The sequence below is a fragment of the Paroedura picta genome, chromosome 5 (assembly GCF_049243985.1).
Source record: "Paroedura picta isolate Pp20150507F chromosome 5, Ppicta_v3.0, whole genome shotgun sequence".
NCBI classification, from domain to species: Eukaryota; Metazoa; Chordata; class Lepidosauria; order Squamata; family Gekkonidae; genus Paroedura; species Paroedura picta.
Window position 1 is genome coordinate 87,324,864 of NC_135373.1, and position 23,295 is coordinate 87,348,158.

Consider the following 23,295-nt stretch of genomic DNA (forward strand, 5'->3'; position numbering starts at 1 on the left):
GCAGCAGTGCCTAGTAAATTAAGAAATGGACATGCTGGATCAGGAGGTTTGCCCTGGCAGGTCCAAAAGTGGAATCCAGTAAGGATGTGGTTTGGAGGCAGGGCCCAGGAGGTGAAGTTCACAGAAATTGCTCTGTTCATCCAACATATACCACCACTGCTTGAGCTTCCTAGTTCTCTGCCATCAACCATCCATACACAATAGCATCCCAACATTGTATTTATTATTATTCCAGAAGTGCACAGGTTATATGATAGGTGAACTTTTGATTCTTTGATTGCATTTTGAATGGGAACTGAAACTTTACTAAATATGAAATGAAATCACCCACTATGCAGGCAAAAAAATGGTAGTTGCAACCAAGCACACTTCATGATATTTTCTCCCTCCTCTATTCATCAAGCCGCTTCTGTATCATCTCTCAAGTCACTCTTCAAGACATATTTCATTGCTTCTGCAGTACTAATGAGTAATCCCGGCCTTTTCCCACCCATATCTTTTCTTTCTCCTACAGACTAAAAGTCTTCTGGACTTAGATTACCACTTCTGGGTTCTGTATAACATCTAGTACACTGTTTGGGCTATATCAGCTTTGAATAATAGCTGCAGTAAAAGCAGTCACTTTTCTGTGTACAATGTAACATTGTTTCTAGTGACACATGCAGTGTGATAAACTTGCTGAAGCTCTGTCCATGTGCTTGGTTCAGTAGTTTTGCTCTTGCCCTTTGGGTCAAAATATTCTACTCCTATATCAGTCCTTTCCCTATAGGGATTAGGAAAAATTTCAACCTTATCCCATATATAGTAAAGAAGAATACTATCATATGAATTATCTTGACCTTGTTCACCAGCTACACATCCTTATTGTTAAGAATCTTGTGTAGCTCCTTCAGGGCTGCCCTTTCCAGTCCCTTCTCAATCTCCTGATTTTTTGGTTGCAGTCTCTCTTTTTGCTGATAATTGAGCTAGAGAACAGAAAATCTTGAACAATTTCAACTTCATCATCAGCCTCAAAGCTGTATCATTCTCCATTACTCAGTACTTTCTTCTTGATGCTCAGCTATAATCCTGCTTTGGTACTTTCTGGTTTAACTCTCATCAGTGGTTGTTTCAAGTCTTCAATTCTTCACTATTTTCCACCAGTAATGTGGTGTCATCTGTGGTTCTCAAATTGTTATTATTCGTTCTACCAGTTTTCACCCCACCTTCATCAGTTGTCAGTAACTCACCTTTAAAATGTTGCAACACAATATAATATCATCAATCCTAGCAGGTACTAATCTGTTTAAAGAAAATAGTGAAATATGTATATATGGCAGTGTGTGGTTGAAAGGAGAGATAATCCCAGTGACTCTCCCATTGAAAATGTCACGTTTCCCCTGTTTCCAACCCTTTATATTGATACAAGCCAACCGTTGCACACATTACAAATTTGAGTTCCCAGTAAATAATACATCTGATGGATGTATCATTTCCTGTTCCAGTAACATTACAAATCATTTTCTGCAGGCTCTTAATGCCTACAAAATCCTCACAGTTAAGAGTCTCTTCAACCCACACAGCTGTGTCTCTGTCAGAGGAATAACATGTTCCCTACACTATTGTGTAGATTTTTGTTCCCTGTTAAGAGGCTAAATGAAAGCTACTCAAAAGTAACTTCTTGATCATGCTGGGAAAATGTGGCAACCAGTGAGCAGACTTATGCTTCTGAGGCTGAGCAAAAACAGAGAAGGGGCTCTAGAATTAGCACATAGGCAGTGAACTGAAAAAAAAATGAAGGAGTAGGGATTAGAGAAAAGGACATTAAGTTTAGCTTTGAGCATGACTAGGGTTAGAGAAACAGGAACCATTAGAACATTTCATGTTCTTTGTGCTTCCTTGTAATACCTGATAGTTTGCACAACTTCCTTTGCTTTTGACTGTGTAAACCAACCCTTGTATTACAGCACAGAGTTCCCACTTGGATTATGAGCTCCAATCTATATAAATTTTTCATTTGTTCAAAACAGTCTATCTGTAACTACTAATCTATAGAAGTATTTATGGAATGCTTACCACATGTTTAGGGATATTATAATTTTCCTTGCCCGTGTCCCATGTTCCTTGCAACCTTGGCCTAACTTGCAAAAAAAAACAATTTTTTAAAATGACTTGCTTTCAAGAAAGCATTATTTGGGAATGATTTCTGAAAGAGTGTTTGGCATGTTATGACTATCACAATGTGGTCTCTAACCGCTTGCAGCCATCTCTTCATTATACTGAAACCTATAGAGAGTATGAGCTGTGTTACGCTGTAGCAAATAGAATTCCAGTTTTATCCCAGGGCAAGCCAATAAAGATTGTCATGGAAGGAGGAATATGTAGAAATAGGTGAAAAAAAGTAATGGCTTCCTTATTCTTACTTTCTCAGCACAGTATCTCCAGATTACCATACAGTAACACTAAGCAGAACAGATGCAGTGTCTTTATATGGCTGCATTTCCCATTATCAATTGGGACCAACCACATACTACATAGATTCGGTGAGACTGAATATGCAGGGAAGAGTTATAAAGGGAAGTAGACTTGTTTATAATAGCACAGTGATTCTCAAAATATGTCCATAGGAAACTCATCAGCATTCTTCAGTGAGGTCAGCGATGGTGGACTAGTTGCCCTGAAAGAGCACTATTTCTGAACATCCCCAGTAATGCACAGCTGCAGGGTGTGCTGGGTGTATTTTTGGGTACACATTTAGCTAGCAGAGAGTTGGTCAAATCCCCATGCAAAGTACTATAAACTGCATCTCAAAATATTTTGCAGCATGCAAAGGTTATTCAGTAAACACAGTTCCCTAAGGATAGGAAAGTTTTCAAACCACTCTTATTGAGAAGAAGAAATGCATAACTTCTGAAAGTCAGCTGGAATACATGGGCATAACATATTAGCACCATTTTAACGTTTTGAATTTCTGCATGAGTTCCACTATGAGAGGAAATGAGAGATTGTGAACCTTAACTGTGGTAGGGGGAAAAAGAAAGGGAGGCATGGAAGGAAGAAGGGTTATTGATGCTATGTAGATGGAGGCGATACTCAGTTTTAGCACAGGTTTTCCCCATGAATCCTACAAGAAGCCTAGTAACAGAATAACTATAAAAGGTAAAGTATGTTGGTAAGCTACTGCAGTACTCATGTGGCCTGATTGTTTTAACAGGGTGGATAACCACTGGTCGAAACTGCTGTGTGTAATCATCTTACTGCAGTAGTTCATTATCATGTCATCTTCTAGTCGTGCAAACTGGGAACCATCACTTTTCTGGGAAAATAAAAATATGTGAGTTGTAAAGACAAGGTGCAGGATATGGACGAGAGAGAAAGAGATCTCAGTTATAATCAATATCAAGTAGCAGAGTAATGCCTTTCCCAAATACCTTATACGGCTATAGCCAGCCTTAGTCACTTCTTGCCAATTTATGTTCCCTTTGTGTTGGTGCCATGGCAACTCCTCTCCGTTTATTGTTGGCATGCCTGACAGAGGAGTTCTCCGAGGATGAATTCCTTGACCTTCCCAGATGCTGCTTATTTGGAGTTCATAAGATTGTTTCTTTTTATAGGCAGCAAGTTAAATTGGGATTTTCTTACATATGCAAATAAATCAGCTTGGTCTCTGACTCTGATCAAGAAAGAATCAACCTGCTTCCCAGCATCTGCCACTATTTATTTAGGATTTTAAAAAAATTGTCTGAGGTCGACTTTAATTTTAAAAGCAAAAGTAATATTGAATTTATAGTCATGAGATGAGTAACAAATAAAAAAATGCAAACTGCTGAAGCAGTCAGAAGTCTGGGTAAGCTGGAATGTCATATTTACACAGGGATGTACCTACAGCAATTCTAGTAATAATAAAATACAGATAATTGAGTTGTCAGGAAATCAGGTCCAAATATTAGCAGGTACCTAAAGTACGCAAGTCCTAAAGAATAACTATTGATACAAGGATCACATCCTTTGGCAACAAGCTTTCTAGCTTACAAAAGCACAGCAAATCTTGAAGTGGTATAGTGTGGGGGTGGTGGTGGTATGGAACTGGCTTTCAGGAATCATCTGTTTCCCAGAATCAGGAAGATTCTATGTTCTTGTGTAAAGTACCCTATGTCCTGTTCTTACCCAGGGACCCAGTGAAGGCAGGGCTAGCAAGCACTATCACAGCTCTTAATCCCATAGTAACCAGTGCTGAACTAACATTAATAGGAGTGCCTGCAGCTGTGGCAGTGGCCTTGGATCTGCAGGCACTCAGCTGCACCTTGTCTAGCATCCAATAATGCCTTATGGTGTACTTAGATCTCCAGATGCCTCATGGGCAATAAAGTGGTCTTGGGCAGCTAGTCATGCACTCTGCTTTCTGGGCTGTGCTTCTGCCCAGGTTCTCTGTACTCTAGACGTGGGATCCTGGGGCAACCACAGGAACCTTTTGGCAATCAGCCACTCTCCTTCCTAGATTCCTCAGCAGTCTCAGGTTCTGGTGGTGCCTCCTGCTCTTGGGCTTCTGGATCAGTAGCCACAGCTGGCTGCAAATCCCATGAGAGCCCAAAGGCTCAGGCACATCAGGGTCTGTCAAGGTTTCATACTTAATGAGATCTACTACCATGGGGTCCTCATCCTCTGATGAGAAACTGTCAAGTCCAATCCCAACACCCTAGCTCAGGGGGGTCTTAGCCAATGGGCAATGAGGGTATTGCTCCTGGCTCTGCACTGGGGGAGGGAGCAACTGTCTACAGCTCCGCCCTCCACAGTAGGGGAGGAGAAGAATAAGATATTTCAACTGCAGCTCTCATCTGTACATCTGTAGATTGGGCAGTTTTCTTTCAGGGGCTGTCTACCTCACACTGCTGTCTACCTCACACAAGGTAAGGGCTATCCCTTGTTTTGCCTCAGCAGACCAGCTAGTAATGGGATGGCAGTGATTCTGGGACCCTATTATAGATTTTTGCCTGGCTCCCCAAGTCATTAGGATCATCCCTACCTTAGCTCAAACTGGCTGTGGTACCCTTTTTGATAACTCATGGAGTAGGACATGGTTCCTTGAGATATAGGGCTTCAAGACCACCAAACTGTGAAATAGGTTCAAGTAAAAGGCAGAGTGGTAAGCGGCAGAAATGCTGTCTGAAGCTGTCTGTCCATTAGGTTGGGAGTTCGATTCCAGCAGCCGGCTCAAGGTTGACTCAGCCTTCCATCCTTCGGAGGTTGGTAAAGTGATGAGTACCCAGCTTGCTGAGGGGTAAAACGGTAATGACTGGGGAAGGCACTGGCAAACCACCCTGTATTGAGTCTGCCATGAAAATGCTGGAGGGCATCACCCCAAGGTTCAGACATGACTCGGTGCTTGCAAAGGGGATACCTTTACCTTTAAAAGGATTCTACACTACTTTCATATTGTAGCTGAGCTACAGCAGATAATAAGTATACTATTGTAGTTGTTGTTGTTGTTAGGTGCAAAGTCGTGTCCGACCCATCGCGATCCCATGGACAATGATCCTCCAGGCCTTCCTGTCCTCTACCATATTATATGGTATATTATTAAATACCTGCTAATGTAAAGAATAAAATTAAACATATTTATCTTTAAACTATATAGAATTTTCACAGAAATGAATATTTTGTTTTTGCTATTCAAAGAGGATAACATCAACGTCATACAGATTTACAATTTATCCTGTATATTGCTATTGATTCGCATACTCCAATCCTAATCATTATTGCATGAATCACAGTAGCATTCTCTTCTACTTTTCAATGGCCACATTATAATATTTCAGTACTTAATAAAAACTTTGATTATACGGATCAGCAACAAAAATTCAGTACTCCTGGAGGTGGATCAGTAAGACAGCAAAGGTGTCTGTAAGGTTGGTGCATAAAAGAATAGTAAAGTATTATGTTTTTGAGCATAAATAAAGTGCCTTTCCCATTAACTGGGTAAATACAGCTAGCCCCAAACTGCTTTATATTAGTCAGCTACTCTTTGCTAGGAAACTGGGGAAGGGAAGAAGAGAGGCTGAAGCTCTTGTTGCTTGGATCCCCCAGGAGTGGTTTAAGGATTTGCAGGGCCTGTAGCACCAGAGCCAGTTTAAGGATTCAATGGGCCCTAGCAGGGTACAACTAGGGCAGTGGGAGCAGCCAGACTGGGGGCAGAGGGGCCTCCCACAGTGGAAAGGGGTGTCACTCTGACCCATTATGCACGGGAGGAATAACGCACATTTGGGGTGGAATGGCGGCAACTAAAATCACCGATAACGCACGGTCCCGGCTGCAACCGGCCGCAGATTCGGTGCATGCCGCCAAAAAAGCCGCGTTGGTGAAACGCGGAAGAAAGCGCAGCTTCCGAGTGACCGGGATGCAACCAGAAGCGGCGCTGGGGTCGCTGCGTGCATAATCGGTTACTCTGGGTTTTGCCGCCGTTGCGTCCCATCCCGTGCATAACCGGTGTGCTTCGTGTCTTCCCCCTCCGCGTTTTCCATGTGACCCAAAATCGCCGTTTTGGCGGCCGTGCATAATGGTCCTCTGAGTGTTCTTAAAGAGGGAAAAGGGGAGGAAGAGCCTACAGTACCATGCAGGGCCCTTGGAAGTGTGGGGCCCATAGCATGTGTTACATAGATAAACTGGCCCTGGGATCCCCCCATGGAGGTATAGCTGGAAAGAAATAAACCATTCTTACAGAAGGCAGAACTACAAGAGCATCACTTGTCCTGAGGGAGGGATATTCCATAACCCTGGAGCTGCCACCAAAAAACTAGCAGCCAGTGCTGTGGCCAAATAGACAGTCTGAAGGAATGGCAGCCTAATAATGTTACACCTTCATGCACAAAAGCCCATGACTGGACTCTGAGCAGGTGGCACACACAGAAACCAGCCTGGCAGAGACTGACTATAGAGTCAGTAGGGCCCCTTAAGAAACCTAGGAAGCCTGGCCAGGTCTCCATCTTGTTTGGGCTTCACTACATTTCCTCCTTGCCCAACTGACTGAGCTAAATGTGCACAGTATTTAAATCACACCCCCCCCCCCAGCCAAAGACCATTAGACTATCTACAGGAAAGGAATATCCCTTCCAGGTACTAACTGCAACTTCTTTCGTCTCTCTTGCCCAGTGTAATTTCTGCCTAGCAGCATCTCTTATCCCCAAATGCCTTCCCCCAGTCCTTCCTGATAAAACAAAGACAGGGCCATTAGCGACACATTACACCTAGCCAAGGTATTGTTCTACTAGATGAGATTACTCCACACTTCCCACTCTAGTGACCTCACAGTTCAAACTGACCTATCAGGTACTCATAATATCAGAGACCAATCATCAATCACGTACCTCCTAGTGGGCAGTCCCTGGGGCTGCCCGGGAATTTCAAACACTGTATCAAGCCTTGCGCACACCCTGTGTGTGTGTGTGTGTGTGTGTGTGTATTGTCCCTCCACACACGGCATCCTGTCCACCCCTGATGTCGTGAACCCTGTGTTTTGGCTGCTTGGATCCAAGAAAGGTGCAGTATCTTGAACTTGTCCCCCTGTAGAACTTAGTGTAACTTGTCCCCCTGTAGAACTTAGTGTATGGTTTTGCTTATGTATGTGTTTTGAATGTACCCTGATATTTTCCCCAAATAAATCCCCTGAGTGTAAGCTTTTGTCTTCTTCATTTAAGAAGGGTTTCTTCCAGGGAAAGGACCCCGTAAAAATTGGTAGATCCTGTGTTACCCCTGCCTCTTGCTATATTCATGATTCCCCAGCAATTTGGGTAACAATAATAATCTATCCTACTAAAACAATCTGTTAGGATATAGGAATCCTGCAGGACTGCAATGGCTTATCAACATACGCAGTGGGAGGTGAGCAGAATGAAAAAAAACTTTCCTTCATTAGTCATCAAAAGCAATTGCAAGTGAGAATAAAAGGCAGCTTGAATCTAGGGTGTCCCCACTAGCCAAGATTGCTCTTAGAGTATATTTATACTTGTTGCTTGTCTAGATCTCCCCTATCCTCATCCTTCTCATGTAATTTTATTTATACCTAATTTTCCCAGGTACAATATTTAGTGCTACAACACTGGGGGAAACAGTAGATGAATAATGAAACCACTGAAAGTGGGGTGGGGTAAGAAAGACGGGAATGGAGGCCTGGATAATTTCCATTTGACAGCACTAATTCTAGACTTGGGCATTCAGAGTTCAGAGAAAGAGACAGGTATTATTTTGAGTAAATCCTGTAATCAGAGTAATGTGCTCATCTGGAAAGATGTTCTGCCTGGTTTCTCTGTCAAAGCCTTAAGAACATGGGAACTGACACTCAAACATCGTCTTGGCTTTCTTCAGATGGCTTAAGCAGAATTCCAAACATTGATTCAATCGCTGGCTAACAGAAATTGTTTGGCAGCGTGAATATTAACATTGAAGGGAAATAGTCTCCTTTTGGTTTTCTTTAAAATTAATTTTACCTATTTTGTGTATTATTTAACTTTGCTACAAATATTGCCCTACATATGATTCAGAAATAACATCATCATCTTTTTTGGGTTTTGTTCAGAACACCAGAACGAACACTAGTTAAATGAACACAATTTGATTCCAATGGCACCGTTAAGACCAACAAAGATTTATTTAAAGAGTGAGCTTTCGAGTGCATGCTACCCACTTGAATCTACCCAGTTAAATGATTCTTCATTAAGCATTCAGTGGCCCTCTAGTGACATCACTATGAGTTGCAGCTTTATGAAGAGCCCAAAATCTCTTCCAGTCTAGAATAAAATTTTGATCAACATATTTCATATATGTGAAACCTCTATTAAAGTGGCAGAACATTTTTGTTTCTTTTTGACTTGTTGGAAAACCCTATATAGGGGTGAATAGCAGAATATTAAAAGGAATAATTTAAGAAAGGTTTGCTATAGGTGGATAAAACATTCTGGATTTTAAAACAATTATGCTGGTTATACATTTTGGAAGTTGACAGTTCACAGACATTAGAATACATACATACATACATACATACATACATACATACATACATACATACATACATACATACATACATACATACATACATACATACATACATACACACAATCTTGGGCTTGAACATGGGGTTTTAAGTTTCTGATAGTTGTAAAGCCATATTATATTAAATCCTCATCTGGAAGTATCACAGCTCTACCCAAAAGTCACAATTTCTTTGAATGGCACTGAAATAAAAGGCTTTAGGATAAGGTGACCAGATTTTAACCTTGGTAAAGTGGGACACCATTGACCGGGGGAGGGAGGAGAGTTCATGGTTAAAAATTTGGTCTATATTTCTTGTATTGTCCTCAACTGCCTCCTTAAGAGTATGAATTTAAAGATGCAAAGACACTCCTCTTGATATAACAATGAGAGAGTTATTTTATTGTTAAATGGTTTTGCACTGTTTTAACATGTAATTTGTTATACTTATGCTTTGATTCAGAGTTCTGCTATCCTAGTCATATCGCATTATTAGATGTTTTATCCTATTAATTGCATTGATTTACATGATATATATTATACTAGATTCAAAGCCCAGCAGACACATAGAGGTGGCATCGCCCCCAAGCGCGGCGTTTCTGGGCCCGGTGGGAAGGCCTGCTTCCCCCCTCCCCTCCCAGCAGTGGTGCAGCCTTCCCCTCAGGCCTAAAAGCACACCCGGGACCTCGAAGAGGGTATGCTTCTAGGCCCGAGGGGAAGGCCTTCTTCATTACTCATGGTGTCCTGCTGCTTCCCTGTCGCTTTGTGGCCTGTCCTGGTGAGGGCCTAGAAGCCTTTCCGGCCTGTCCTGGTGAGGGCCTAGTTTGTGCCCTCACCCGATTGGCTAGAACTGCTGTCTATCCTGGTGAGGGGCCAACCGGAAGGCACTTCATGTGCTCTTCCACACCAACTCTGCTTGGGAAAGGAGGAAGAAGAGGGGGGCAGCCTCTGGCACCTCAGCCGCCTCCCGACACCACTCACAGTGCTCAGGAAGTGTACCACCACCTGCAGCTTCTGCAAAAAAGCACCACAGATTGAAGGTGTCGCTGGCCTTAGCGGCTCCGTAGACGTCCTCGCCACTCTCCATGACTCCACCGCTGCTGTCCAGTGCCTTCCTCCCAGCCTGGAACTCGCTGGGCCTGCCTCACCCAAACTTGTGCCTGCGTGCCCATAACCCCGCCTCCAGGGAGGAGACCTGGCCCGAGAACAAGCAGAGGAGACTGTGCGCTCTCTCGGCCACTAATGGGTATCTGGCCTGGGCTTGGGCTGGGGCCCTGACAGTTCAGTTGGGGCTGCCTATGTTGCACTAGCCCCTCCTCCCATCAGCAGCAGGCAAAACTGAGGCCGGCATCGGTTTCGCTCAGGCTTATAGCAGTCTGTCTGTACAGTATCCCCAATTGCTTTTTAAACTTTCCTCACTTTCAAAAGTCACTTGCCGCCATGCCGCTGCCCACTCCTCTCCCCTCAAAAAAATCTTTTAGAAAATGACATGGGATGCGGGAAGAATCTTTAAAAGGCAGGACTGTCCCGCCAGAACTGGGATGGGTGGTCACCTTACTTTAGGACTTCTAGAAGATACTCAGCTCTGGCTTCGCTAGAACTCTGCAGGAAGTGAGCTTCCCAGAGAGGGAACAGCCACCAAGAAGTTGCTTTATGCCCTATCTTTGCATTTGGTGCGCATGTTTATATCAAATCATTTATACACAAACACACTTTCCTCCAAGGTAGTGTCTAATAGATGATTAAAGAAACCAGAAAAATCACAGAAAAACAAGCAATTGAGCAGTAATTAAAAGTTCCAGAAAATAAAATAATTTTCATATGGAATGATACTATGCAACCCCCTCTAGGGATGGCATCAAGCTGCCATATCCGGAAAGGCCATTTCTCTAGTGTCCATCATGACATCAGGAGCATCTGAAGATGGACCTCTGAAGTGGAACTTAATCATAGGCAGTTGTATACAGAATCAGGTGGTCCCTTAGATGTCTTCTTCTCAAACGTTTCTCAAGAATGCCGAGATTTTGAAAAGAAACGTAACCCTACCCCCCCCCCCCCATGTATATCAGTACTTTGAAACGTGCCCAGAAAGGAACTGGGGGTCAGTGGACAGATTTTAAAATGACGTGTATTTTGAACTAGTGAAGTTTCTGAACAAGTTATTGCAAGGCTATATCAGTATAGGAATGTCCAATATGTATACACTATATAATATTTCTGCTAATCTGCTAATTTTTTTACAAAAGTTACTAAACTAAGAATGAGTACTTTGTAGCCAGTAATGAATAATGTACACGCATGAGTTGGAAATAGAGCAGAAATCTTTCTTTTTAATACATGATGTAGCCAAATAGATTCTGCCCTTCTTTCAGAATCTGCTCTTGTATGTCCATGAAAGACAACCTCCAATCACCACTTGAGGAATAGCCTATCCTTTAAATGGCTTCTTTCATTCTGACTAAAGATGGTGACAGGAAGCCACAGTTGCTAAGTATGTTTATCTCTCTATCTGGTAACCTTGACAGCTATGCAACCTTGCAATGCTATTTGTATAGCAAGTAACTATGGAAACTGCAAAAAGCTACTATATGCTAAAAGAGACATGCTCAGTCTTTAATAATTTCAAAAGTTAATTATTTGTTAAATTGTAATATATGCATTATTGTATTTGTATTGTTACCCGCCCTGAACAAACAAAATAAATGTATTATTATGTGCAATGGTTATCTTGACATTTGAATTAGTTTTCAATTAATAAAATGCATTAATATGCCTGAGTATCTTGTACATTTTGAGTGCTTTGCAGAATACAAATGATAAACAGCAGCAGTAAATCAAGCTTCCTTTAACAATTGACAGCTGTTTTCTTTCAGTGGATGGATCCTTTCTGGTTTGTACCTATAAGCTTTAAAAAATACAAATAAAAAGTTTCAGTATGAAGTCCTATCTACTTAGTAACCAAAATTCTACAAAACAGCAAAATAAGATCTTTTCTCTTGTATTACAGCTGATATATAAACCAAGCCTATGCATATTTACTCAGTTAACCCTGCTGAATTCGTTTAAAAGATTTCTACCTCATGCTTTTTGGAATCTGTCCAACTAATCACACTAACCTGAATTCAATTGGTCATATTCCACTTGTGTGTCAGACCACATATTTAGCTTGGATACATTTTGAACAGCAAGCACAATCCATCCGTTCAGACCTATGCAGGAAAACAGGATGTGGATGCTTTAAGCACAGGGGTAGTCAACCTGTGGTCCTCCAGATGTTCATGGACTACAATTCCCATGAGCCCCTGCCAGCAAACGCTGGCAGGGCTCATGGGAATTGTAGTCCATGAACATCTGGAGGGCCACAGGTTGACTAACCCTGCTTTAGCATATACAATCAATTAGTATATGGAACAGCTCTTACTGCACACTGTTGTGGCTCCAGAATGAAGTAAGCATTTTGTAAAAGATGTCCGTCCTTAGTATACGTATATTTATTTTAATTATTATTTATTAAAAACTTTTTAAAGTTGCCTTTCCACCCCAATACGGTCCCCAAATTAGTGAACATCAAAGAATTAAAGCATTTCAACATTAAAACAGCACTTAAATTAGGATATGTGAAATATTTAAACACTTCACATACAATCTCATGACACAACCAGGGAGGAGGGCCAATATAGGCCTGAGGTGGGGGTTGTTTGGGAGACTATCGTGTCAGAAGAGATGTGAAATATTTCCAAAGGATTTGCACTTATTAGGCCACATCCCAGCTGCAAGATCCAGGAGCCCTTATATAAGCAACCAGCCTAGTTTGGACTGTTCCTCAGCAGTTCCTGGAGTACCGCCAGATAAGTACTTAATTATGCTTCTGAATCGAGAAAGCTAGAGGATTCCCTCCCCCTAAGAAAATACAAACATTACACACCAAGTCCATGTAGTATCCACAATCAGACACATGGTTAAAAAAAGAAGAGTTATATGATCACACAAAATCACATTGTACATGTATTATGTACAAGGCTCCTATTGTTGTAACAGCGTGGTGTAGAAGTGATTGAAATATCAAACTAGGACATGGGAGATCCAAGCTCCTGATTCTGCCATGGAAACTTGCTGGATGACCTTGGCCAAGCCACACATACTTAGCCTAACTTAAATTAATGATAGAAGCCACCCTGAGCCAGCATGCTGGGAGGGGTAGGGTATTAATGGGGGGGAAATAATTTTTAAAAAACCTTTCTTCACAGGGCTGTTGTAAAGATAAAATGGAGGAGAGGGAAATTTTGAGCCCCCATGAGGAAGACAGACAGTGAGAAAGATTGTGCCCCCCCTCTCCAGGGCTAGTGCTAGCACCTGGGTTGTGGTCAGCTAGGGCCTCCCTCTCCTTTCCCTATAGTGGGGGGGGGGGTCGAGTTGTTTTATTGCTTTGTTTTTACCATGTTTATTGTATTTGGAATGTCCTTTTGGGTTTTTAATGAGGACTTTGTAACCCCACAGGAGCCATTGGAATGGGAGTGGTGGGATATAAATCACATAATAAATAAAGATATAAAGGAAGGGAAAATATAATCATACAAATAACATCTTCCTATTGATAAATACCATTGGATATTACATAAAGGCATTATTTTTCATAACTAACAGAAAAATCATGTGATGATAGAAATAGCTCTAGTGTGCTTCAACACAAATAAATATGAATATTGCAGCACTTTAACTTTCATTTTAATTTAACTTTGCTAACACTGTTTTATTCTAGCATTAACTTTCATGACTATTTCATCTATGAACTGGGTCCTCAGTTGTCAGACTGAGAATATATGAGATCCCACCTATTTCATTTGATAAAGTTGATGCTAGTCCGTAAAACTTGTGCTGGAATAAAAATTTGTTAATATTTAAAGTGCCCAAGACTTCTGTTTGTTTTGTAAAAAAAATAAAAAAAAGTTGGAAGAATTCACCAGTAAGCCTACCAAAACTAACTTCTTAAGAATAGTGCTGCCAAAATAGCAGCAATTATTCTTTTTGTTTTACTATAAAAAGAGATAGCTATCTCGCAGAATGTGGACTCTGAAAAACACATGAATTTGCTTTGTCCTTTTCTATGGCATGGCGATGATAGTATCATTTCTGTAAGGGTTATTCAGTTACATTGGCAAGAATCTCTGGAGAGGAGCAAACAAAAGCAAACGAAGCTGACAATGGACAGGGAAATAAAAACACTCTAAGGGGATATGTGGAGCAGACTGAGGAGCATGAAAAGCTTCATGGGATCAATTTACATCAGAAATGCCTTAGTTGTCATTTGCATTATTTATTATAAATACATTGCTTTGAACCTCTATGAGGGGGTAAACAATTTCTAAGAAAAAGGTTTTACAGTGCAGTCCTAAGAGTTACGCTGTTCTAAGTCTGCTGAAATCAGTAGGTTTGTTGTTGTTGTTAGTTGTGAAGTCGTGTCCGACCCATCACAACCCCATGGACAATGATCCTCCAGGCCTCACCGTTCCCCGGAGTCAGTAGGTTTAGAAGGGTATAACTGCATAGGATTGAAGTGTTATTGGCTTTAAGGTTTCTAGGCCACTAACATATACAAGTTGATGCTGCTCTTCCTTCCACACCTGTGTGAATGCTGCCAGTGTTGTCACAGCAACCCATGTTAGATGTTCATGCAGAAGGCCCTAGGCCAGTCAGAGAACATCTAGCAAGGGTTGCTGGAACAGCACTAGTAGCATTCACACAGGTGTTATGACATCTGAGGTAAACCTCCTGTGTGGTTGTTAGCCATGATGCAGTGGCAAACCATATAGCAAACAACTTCAGATATTCTATGTATGGTTAAGACACGACTACTCAAGCAACAGTAAGTTTGCCAATGGTAATATGTAAAGACATATGAAACCACCTTTAGATTTTATCACGGGAAGTGAAAGTACCGCTTTATTCTACTCTAGTTCGGCCTCACTTCGGAGTACTGTGTTCAGTTTTGGGCACCACAGTTGAAGAGGGATGTCAACAAACGGAAGTGTGTCCAGAGGAGGGCAACGAAGATGGTGAGGGGTTTGGAGACCAAGATGTATGAGGACTGGTTGGGAGAGCTTGGTCTGTTTAGCCTGGAGAGGTGACAACTGAGAGGAGATCTGATAACCATGTTCAAGTTTTTAAAAAGATGCCTCATATAAAGGATGGAGCTGAGTTGTTCTCTCTTGCCCCAGAGGGACAGACCAGAATGAATGGGATGAAATTAATTCAAAAGAAATTCCGTCTCAACATCCGGAAAAAGTTCCTGACAATCAGTGTGGTTTCTCAGTGGAACAGGCTTCTCCGGGAGGTGGTAGGTTCTCTATCTTTGAAAATTTTTAAACAAAGGCTGGATAGCCATCTGACGGAGAGACTGATTCTGTGAAGGTTCAAGGGGGTGGCAGGTTACAGTGGAGTCAAAATGGCATGAGCTTGGAAGGAAGGGGAAGCAAATCTGACCAGTGAAATGGCTGCTAATCATTTAAACCTAACAGCAGGGTGAGTCTACCAGTCAGCTGTTAGGGTGTGAGCCATTAAACCTTTCAGTTTTACCCTCACAGGCAATCCACCCAGGTGGATCTGAAGCAACATTTATTTGGTTTGAGGTTCAGTTCAGTGCAGTCTTGAAGCAAAATCTTTAGGTTTGTGGCCATCCCTTTTCCTAATGTGCTGAGTTTTCTTAGGAACTCAGGCTGTTACTACTGGCTAACTTCTGCTTCCTATCTATATTGGGGATACTAATGCATGTTAAAATGTTAATTTTCTGAGTCATAAAAATGGTGTGGCTCTCAGTATAATTAATAGTCCATTACATTCTCTCTACTGTAGTAGCATAGCTGGTTTATCAGGTTTTTCAGAGTTAAATGGTGTTGTTTTAAAAGTCTGGTAAAAATTTCCAAAAAGCATCTTCATGCATTTCAATTTACATTGGAATATATTTTTTTCTTCAGGTAAACAGTACACAAAATTGCAGTCACACTTGCTGCTTTCAGCTTCTTCCTTGAAATTACATTTACCATCCTATTTGCAGTTACGCAAACACCTTAAACCATTTGTACTGTTTTTAGAAAGATGATTTGCTCCCTGAATTTTGGTTCAAAACTCACAACAAAGTTGCTTAAATGGAACCAAAGGTAACCAAAAGCCTTGAGCAACAGGGCTGTAAAAATTATGTGTTGTGCAGGAAGAAATGCATTGTCATATACTCATATCTAAAAAACTACTAATTCATTTTTTTTATCATGGGTCCCAAGAATGAGATGAGCAGTATCTCAGGATACTATACAAGGAGCTATCTCAGCACTGTGGATGTGGCTTTTTGAAATGGCCAAATGAGAAGCCTCTAATAAAAGACACAAAATATGCTCTAAGTGGGGCTATCTTGACCCGATGTTTTAGGTAAAGCAAACATTGATCATGTACAAATCCACAAGAAAAATTATCATGCGTGGCTAAATTATGTGAAGACCCCTTTTGATCCCTAGTTTCTCATGTGATGTGGTAACTGTATTACTTTCACTTTAATGATTCCAAGACTAATAAAAGAAACAGTTGTCTTCAACTACATGAACATTACAATTATGCCATTATCATTTGGAATTACAATTATAATTTGATAGACCAAAGGAAAGTGCATGGGACCCAAACTATTTTTTAAAACCTAAGTGTGAGACAGAGCAATGTGCTTACTGCTTACATATATGGAAGTTCAGGTGAGAGATTCTAAATTTAAAGACCTATAGGTATCAGTATAGCTTCCATGTCTGTTTTATTTTTTTCCCATGTTATCGTATGGTGTGTGTAATGTAGTGCCAGGAGATCCAAGAATTGTCTGGCAGCCAGCAAGGGATGTTCGGAGTTGGTTGGTCACCACTTAGTGTTCTTTGGAAGAGCTCCATCCAAATCCTTGGAGATCTCCTATTCAAATACTAGCCGGGGTCCGTCCTGCTTAATTTCCAAGACATGACAGGATCAGGCTTGCCTAAGCAATCCAGGTCCATGTGTGTTGAAACCAGTCACAGAATTATATTCCACATGACCCCTTAGGAAACTTGGTAGGAGTAGAAAAGTTAAAGCAGGGGTACCAAACATTTTTAGAAGATTTGGTATGGTACACATATTTCATTGTAAGCTATCACTTCTATAAATTTCAGGCAGAAACCATATTATATGCTTGTTATTAAGAAAGATGGAATTGGAGCAGCTTCTGAAAAGAAAAATGCTTGTTAGGATTGTACATGATTTACCTTTCTCTTTACATGTTGGGGGAGACAGCAGCTACTAAGTGACAAAGGAAAGGCATTCTGTTTTGTACAGGGACACATATTTTTATTATATAATATTACTTCATATCTGCTTCATCAACAAATGAGAACATGGTCAAAGAGGAAAACAGTTGTACTAAATTGTTGTGACTAAAGGTGGAGGCAAGGCTAAAGACCAACAGAACATGTTGTTTCATTATACTCTGAAGATGGGACTGGCTGTTCCCATTTCACTGATGGTTTATATAGTGTAGAAACATACCTAGCCCAATCCAAATATGGAGATCCACTCGTAGAACATCTACCATTTTCTGAATCAGGAATTGTGTACAGAAAGAAACTGGCATTCACCCCGATGGTTCCTTCTGCTCTGAGGAAGAGAGGGCATCTTAACACAGATGATTCCCCCAATCAGTTAGTTTAAAACTCTGGGGCTTTACGCACCGGGATCTTTGTAGCAAATTGGTTGCTGAATGAAAAATCGCCATTTAAAATAGTGGAATTCGTCGTTATGCATACCTGCCTTTGTAGTGGAATCCAGTTGCGTTTTGTAGCGTTTCCCACAGGCTTCCGGTCTCGGCAAAAATCGCTAGAAAGGAAGCGCTATTGCCAAGCTCGTCCCGCCCCTGGCCGTCAAGCAGCCAATGGGCAGCCGTTAGCATGCTCCCAAACAGCCCCTTTCCCTTTAAGAAAGTTAAAAAAAAAAACAGACCCATTGCAACGAATCTGTGTTGATTCGTTGCAACGGTGAGACCCATCCAGCTGCCTGGTGTGTTTGAGCTGTCATTTCATCGTTGCCACGCTGCCTCGAGTGAAAAAAAAAAATCCCCCCCCCCTCTCACGGGCCCGATTTTCGGCTGAATGAATGTGTAAAAAATAAAGGGAAAATACATCAGCAAACGGGCTTTTCTGTTCTTTGTGCTTAGTGACTGAAGGGGAGGGACTGAAGCCGGGGAAGCCTCTAAACAGAAAGAGGCTCACTGGTGCGTTTATCCCCGCTTGCTCGGAGAAAAAAATATGGCGATCGCTTCGCCGGAAGATCAGAGGAGAGAGCCAGGGGGAGGGACTTTGTAGAAACCGCAACAATGTTAACGCACAGGTCTTTTTCGCTAGTGTTGCAGATTGGTTGCAGGAGTGTATCGCTTTCCGGAGGGTGAATCCACTTTTGGGGATTTCCCTGAAAGCGCTACAAGGAAGCGCTTTTTGCAGATCGGTTTCAGGTGTGTGGCAGATTGTCAACGACGTTGTGCATAACGGCAAATCAGTAGCGTTTTCAATTGGCGACCATTGTGCGATTTTGAAGGCGTGCGAAAAGCCCCTTCCAATTCCCAGTGATCACCCTACCTCTCAGTGCAGATTTGGGGTTGGAGCTCGGGGAGGACCTCGGTCAGGTACAATGCCATACACCCAAAGCATCCATTTTCTCCAGATAATTTATCTCTATAAACTGGAGATTAATTGGAATTCCAGGAAAGTCCCCACCTGGAGGCTGGCATATCTAGAGAGACATGAGAGGGGAAATACAGAAGGTGAGTCTTTGGGTTGCCAGTCTCTACAGCCAATGATGTTTACGGACAGGAAGAATACCATAATGTGAGGTTAAAGGAACTGGATGCAATGGAGGTGCAAGGTGTGTCAAGCCTACTGAACATGCACTCAAGACCCTCTATAAAGTCCTTCACCATTACTTGTGGGCTGTTTGCTCAGCCAGCTGGTTTACATAAAATGCATTATAAAGATGTACATTAATGGATTGGAATTCTGGTATTCATCTCACACAGTGTTTTAACTGTAAATGATGTGCTTAGAGCCCTGGGGGAGGGGGGGGGCTCCCACATGCTCAGAAAACATTCTGTTGGAGGTAACGAGCAGTGGCCTGGCCTGAAGTCTCTCACTGCTTATGGTTCAAAAAGGTCCTGAAATAAGAGCTACAGACTATTAGGGAAAGGGCCTTCTATGTTGCCTTTACTTATATAAGGGCAGCATTATTTTGAAGAAGCAGGAAAAGGCACTGCCTCAATCATCTTATTCATTTTGAAACTAGGGTTGTAAATGCCAGTTTCACCTGGGAGATTGGAGCTTATGGAGGGGAGGAAGCTTGGGAGGGTATAATGTCAAGCAGCCCACCTTCTAAAGCAGCCATTTTCTCCAGGAGCAATGGAATAAATGTTTTAAAGGAATAAGCTTCCTCAACATCGTCCCTTCCATTGCCTCAGCTCTGCCATTCCTCAGATGAGAGGAGGGAGCATAAGGGAAGGCAGAATAGGACGGAAAAGGATGATAAAAAAAGAATAGGCTGCAAGAGCCCAGTTCAGGAGCTGCCACCAGGGGGGGGAAGCCCTCTTTAACAAGACAGGACATGAGCTAAGGATAGAATGTTACTGGGGACAGAGATCTGATTGGTGAGAATCACTCTCCCTCTCAGAGCAAGAATACACTTGCATTAGAATATTAGTTTGAATTAAGGTATTATCTATCTGCAATGTATTGCTTTCAATTATATGTGTAGTATTTTTCTTTGGGGGGGGACTAGTATCAAGGATGACCCTCCTTTGGTACAGGAGTATAACCAAGCTTTACCTAGATTTGGTATCTGTAACTCCCCAAGAAATGCATACCATAAAGCAAAAAGTGCCTTTACTGAAGAAGTTCAAGAAAAGGCACAAGGTATACAGTTCCGTGGCACTAAAATACACACAAAAACAAACAAAAAATGGCTAGCTACCCTTACTGGAATCCTACATTGAATAGTTGGTTCTTAAAGCAAAGCGTTCCAGAGCATAATATAGATATCTTCTTGGCAACAAGGAAAGAGTGAAAAGGCAAAAAAAAATTATTATTCTAACTATATTTATAGAAAAACACCATCCGTAGCCTCTTGAATTTCTCAGCCAATCCCTGCGCAAGATCCATGGGACTTTCCATGGTGAGAGTGAGTCCCCCTCCCTAGATTCACAGCTGAACTGTGTGAGCTAATTAACAGGCCTAAATGGATGACCTTGACAAATAACTGCTCTCTCTGTGTGTAAAACATCTGCATAGAATCAGAGAACAGTGAATTTAGCTGTAACTGACTGGAAAATTATCTTAAGATGGATTCTCTCTTGTCAACTACTTGTACATTAATACTATTACTATAAACTAGTTTGGGAAGGAGTTGTTCTAAGCCAATTTTTGAAATGTCACATCACAAACATAATACAAGAGTTCCCTCTGAAATTATCACAGTGGCACAGATCAACCCACACACTTCTGAAGGACACAATGAGTGTTCCACCCAGGATAATACAGGTTTCCTGGACATGCTAAACTAATTTAAACTACAAGGCAATATAATCCACTGTATGTATTAAGGCCTCATAAGATAATGATAAACTTCTCAAGGATCCCAGTGGCACCTTTAAGACCAACAAATATTCTCAATCTAAGGGACATATGCAAGTAGGATACCCCATAACAACCCATAAGTGTAACAACCCATAAGTATATTAAATAACCACTAGATGGCACAGCAATTCTGTTTTTAAAACCAATTTTTTGACATGAACTACTAGATCTTACTGGAGAAAGTAAAATGACAAGCATAAAAATGCTCTGAATAGATGCAGTATATTGAAAAGGTACAAAATCACAAAAAGTATAATTGTAAGTATTCTCACTGAAAAAGTATATGCCTCTGCATTTACTTATATCCTTTCTTCCCAATGAGGACCCAAATTGGCTAATAATCTCCTCTCCTTCATGTTATGCTCACAACAACTCTGTAAGGTAGGTTAGGCTGAAAGTGTATGAGTAGCCCAAAATTACTTACCAAGCATCTATGGGGATTTGAATCCCTAACCACAGCACTATGCTCACTTTCCATATTTAGTCTGGTATATTAAATAATGGACCACTCTAATGGCAGAAAGCGAAGAGGAACTAAAGAACCTCTTGATGTGGGCAAAGGAGGAGAGTGCAAAAGTTGGCTTGAAACTCAACATCAAGAAAACGAAGATCATGGCATACGGCCCTCTCAATTCTTGGCAGATGGGAAAGAAATGGAGGTAGTGACAGATTTTATTCTCCTGTGCTCCAAGATCACTGCAGATGGGGATTGCAGCAAAGAAATTAAAAGACACTTGCTCCTAGGGAGGAAAGCTATGGCAAATCTAGACAGCATCCTAAAAAGCAGAGACATTACCCTGCCAACAAAAGTGCGTCTAGTCAAGGCTATGATCTTCCAGCTGCAATGTATAGCTGTGAAAGTTGGACCATAAGGAAGGCCGAGCATCAAAGAATTGAGGCTTTTGAACTCTGGTGCTGGAGAAGACTCTTGCGAGTCCCTTGGACTGCAAGGCGAACAAACCGGTCAGTCCTAGAGATCAGCCCTGACTGCTCCTTAGAAGGCCAGATCCTGAAGATGAATCTCAAATACTTTGGCCACATCATAAGAAGGAAGGACTCCCTGGAGAAGAGCCTAATGCTGGGAGCGATTGAGGGCAACAGAAGAAGGGGATGACAGAGAATGAGGTGGCTGGATGGAGTCACTGAAGCAGTTGGTGCAAATTTAAATGGACTCTGGGGAATGGTAGAAGACAGGAAGGCCTGGAGGATCATTGTCCATGGGGTCGCGATGGGTCGGACACGACTTCGCACCTAACAACAAAATTAAATAATGGATTTTCCTTTCCTTATCGAGAAACATTGCTATAGGGAAACTAGAGATGCAATGATAGCTTACACATGCCAATGTTGTTAGGTGCTTTATCAGAGACTTTGAGGTCAACTGCTGCCATTAAATTGAATGGTTCCATTACCTTTTGCTTTTATGGCTACTGGCGAAATCTTTTACTTTGTAAAATGCCTCAAGTAGTTTTTTTAGAAAGGGAGCACATAGGTTTTCGAGAATAACTAAATACACCATGTTGCTTCCACATGGCTGTTTGTCTTGGACTTCAGACCAGAGTGGTTGATTTTTTAACATTTCCCTTCAACTTTTCTACAATCAATCAGTATTTATTTACGGCCATTCAGACCAAAATTAAAATACAAACAATTAAAAACTAAGACAATTAAAAAAAAGAAAAAACAGTAATAGTACTATAAAGTTTTTAAAAGATCTGACAACATAAAAACTTTAAGATGTTACATTCAATATTTAAAACATAGTTTAAGTTGCCAGTGACAAATGGCTCTTTGTACTTTTGAAATTGGATCAGAGAGAAATTTTCTGATCCACATAAATAGTACGCAATTTCATGGCGGCAGTGCAAAATTTAGCTGTGCAGAGAGTTATTTGCCTGTCTTTGTCTTGAAGCAGCACTTTGACTTTCTCCTTTGGGGAAGATCTTGGGTAGGTGTTCAAAATTGGCTGAATAAAGTTATATCTGATGGTATCATACATGGGGCAGAAGCACATGTGTGTCTGACTCTATCCATCTGCTGGCACAAGGACAGAGTCGCTGAGCAAGGGGTGTTTTTTTGTAATGCCCCTCCAACACAGCTGTAGGTAGAGCTGAGCATCTCACTTGGGTGGCCTTTCTATGGGTGTTAAGTTCGAGGTCTGACAGATATGGGGCTGGAACAAGCTTGTATCGCATCCTATCTGGACAAAGAAACTCTGGTGTTTTGGCTAGATCACTTTGCCGACTAATGTCCTTGGCCCTTTGGTTTAATTATGGATTTAGCTTGATCTTGGTGTAAGTTGGCTAGCTGTTGTTCCATAAAGCCGAACTGTGATCGTTTGCCCTTCACAGTTTTTAGCCAAATTGACTGAAAGTTGTCTCTTTACATATAGATCTTATCTTCCACACTTTGCATACCTGTTTCCAATCTCACTCTGGCATTTGAAATGCATTTGGGGAGCTGGATGATCTTTTCTACTTTGTCCCACTGTTTCTAAAACCTGTTTCGCTACAGTCTTCTCTAAAAGACTGCAAAGAAGTTATACCATGCGGACAGAAAGCTTTGGATTTTCAAACCTCCAATGCACATTGGTATCATTTGTTTGCAGCTGTTGCTCCCCCCT